The 3,065-nt window shown below is 40.5% G+C and overlaps 1 non-coding gene across 1 annotated transcript; it reads right to left on the bottom strand.

The window, feature by feature from the left end:
• Positions 1-2,652: 2,652 nt before the first annotated feature.
• On the bottom strand, positions 2,653-2,725 carry trnak-cuu. The gene has a single exon. It is a non-coding gene; the product is annotated as a tRNA-Lys (tRNA).
• Positions 2,726-3,065: the final 340 nt, after the last annotated feature.

The following is a 3,065-nucleotide window of genomic DNA, read 5'->3' as shown; positions in this document are numbered from 1 at the left end:
AAAACTAAAATTCAAAACGTAACTTCAAGTGGAATAAAAACTAAAATTACTTTCCATAAATTTATTTTCAATTTGGATAACAGAGTAAATATCTAAAGTTGGGACAGCTCCTGATTTTCAAATAAAGTGACCTAATTTTTCCTCTAGTTCTTTTGCCAATTATTTCTCATCTGTCATCCTAGATGCTGACCCATTTGCCAGAGGAGTCGTGTTTTGCCTACTTAGTCTATTGCAATCCCTCACAATTTACCTCTATTCAGTCTTCCCTTGATGTCCTCTGCTTCAAGGAGAACAAATCCAGCAAATCTCATTGTTTTCAAATCATTGAATTGTCTCATCCCTGGCAGTACTACTGCTCCTCGGATGTTGCCTGAACTGCTGTGCTTTTCCAGCACCACTCTAATCTAGACTCTGATTTCCAGCATCTGCAGTCATTGTTTTTACCTAGTACCTTAATAAAGCTCCTTAGTAAACCTCTCCAGGTTTTTGACATTTTTCCTGAAGTGCGATGCAAAGTTGAACACAAACTTCCAGCTAAGCCTTAAGCAAGGATTTTAGTTTAACATTGCTTCCCTGTTTTTGTATTTCATGCCCCAATTTAAAAAGCCAAGTATCCCAAACACTTTCTCACCTGCTTTGTAATGTGCCCTGCCATGTTCAAGGATTAAGAATATGTAGCAGAGTATTTTTGTACCCCAATAAAATGCAACCATTTAAGTTATACTGCCTATACTTGTCATTTCTCCCAAAGCTTATCAATTCATACTCATCCACATCATATTGCATCTGCCATGCATCTACTCATTGTCCCCACCTTTTTTACAACATAACTTTGTGTTCCTTGCTCTGTTCAAACACTCTATGATTTTTATGTGTTGTGAACCTGCAGTCCATTGTCTCTTTATTCAGCAACACTCCTTAGGACATTATCCTTATGTGTATAAGTCCTGCCCTGATTTACCTTTCCAAAATGCAGCACCTCACATTTATCTAAATTAAACTCCACCTGCCACTCCTCAGCCCATTGGCCCATCTGATCAAGATCCCATTGCATTCTGTGGAAAGCTTTCTCGCAGTCCACTACAGCTCCAATTTTAGTGTTTTCTGCAAACTTACTAACTATACCTCCTATGTTCACATCCAAGTTATTTATATAAATGACAAAAAGCAGTGGATCCAGCACCGATCCCTGTGATCATTGGTCACAGGTCTCCTGTCTGAGAAACAACCACCACCATCATCTTCTGTCTTCTACCTTTGAGCCAGTTCTGTATTGAAATGGCTCGTTCTCCCTGTATTGTATGTAATCTAACCTTGCTTACCAGTCTACCATGAAGAACCTTCTCGAAGATCTTACTGCGGTCCATATAGATCATGGAAAAACACAGCAGGTCAGGCAGCATCCGATGAGCAGGAGAATCGAAGTTTCAGGCCAGAGCCCTTCATCAGGAATGAATGTTGTGCTTTTCCAGCAACACACTCTCGACTCTGATCTCCAGCATCTGCAGACCTCACTTTCTCCAGATAGATCATCCAGCATCTGCAGACCTCACTTTCTCCAGATAGATCATGTCCACCGCTCTTCCCTCATCAATCCTCTTTGTTACTACTTCAAAAAATTCAATCAAGTTAATGAGACATGATTTCCATTGCACAAAGCATTAAAGGAAAATCTGCAGAATTGTGTGCTTATGCTTCAGCAAAAGCCCACTTTGTTAAAACCAAAAGAAATAAAATTTTGATCTATTAAGTCAGGTTCTTGTTTGGAAACCGACTTGTCTTGAATCTGAACATGCAGTACAAAAATACTGGCTGATTCTCTTTGCTTTCAATGTTCTTAATTCTATGATATAAGAATACCGGTTTATTCTCATTGCTTTAAATTCTACAGCAAATTAATGCTGCTTTATTTTCCTCACTTCAATCACTTTTAATTCTGCACTTTAGCAATGCTGCTGCTTTCTGCTACTGAACTGGAAGTTTTCCTAAGTTAAAGCAGAGAAAATGAAGAGTTCTCAATTTTTGAATGCAAACAGAGAATTTCTATCTTTTGTAAGTGAAATGCATGGTTCCCTCCTTCTGCAAGCAAGGAGGACGATTCATGTCTGTTGTGACCTAAAAGATTAGTCATATTTAACAATTTTATAGAAAATACTCTTGCTCTCTGTGGATAAAGCTGAACAGCTTTACTGAATGTCTTCCTCTTTTTGTGGCTGTGTAAGACGAAGCCTCATTCCTGCATTCTCCAGATAATTTGCTCTATCTGTGGTGCTGTTCATGCCCATGTGTTTACCACCTATTCTCTAGTATAGCCCCTGCTGTTTAGATTAGATTAGATTACTTACAGTGTGGAAACAGGCCCTTCGGCCCAACAAGTATACACCGACCCGCTGAAGCGCAACCCACCCAGACCCATTCCTCTACATTTACCCCTTGACCTAACACTACGGGCAATTTAGCATGGCCAATTCACCTAACCTGCACATTTTGGGACTGTGGGAGAAAACCGGAGTACCCGGAGGAAACCCATGCAGACACGAGGAAATGTGCAAACTCCACACAGTCACCTGAGCTGGGAATTAAACCCAGGTCTCTGGCACTGTGAGGCAGCAGTGCTAACCACTGTGCCACCGTGCCGCTCACTAAAGCCAACACCCGAGCAGGGACTCGAACCCAGGACCCTGAGATTAAGAGTCTGATGCTCTACCGACAGAGCTACCCGGGCTTACTGTCTTAATTTAATTCTTCCTGCTTTTACTATGGTTTAAATACCTTCTCAAGGGCAAATAGGGAAGGGCAATTTATGCTGGCCAACCAGCGATGCCCACACCGGGCTGAATTAAAAAATGTCATTCATTGCACAATAGCAAGCAGGTACAATTTAGATTGGTATGATAGATAATGTTATAAAAACAATGGGGAAACTTGGTTTGTCAATCTGCTTTAAAATCCAGAGCTCTTCTCCCATCCAACTCCAAATGACATGATCATATTAGACAGTGCTTAATGGACTACTCTTTCGGTTTAATTTGTTGTTGTCACATGTACCTAAGAATAGTGAAAAG

Source organism: Chiloscyllium plagiosum, chromosome 7, assembly GCF_004010195.1.
Source record: "Chiloscyllium plagiosum isolate BGI_BamShark_2017 chromosome 7, ASM401019v2, whole genome shotgun sequence".
NCBI lineage: Eukaryota > Metazoa > Chordata > Chondrichthyes > Orectolobiformes > Hemiscylliidae > Chiloscyllium > Chiloscyllium plagiosum.
This window is presented reverse-complemented; position numbering and strand designations above follow the sequence as displayed.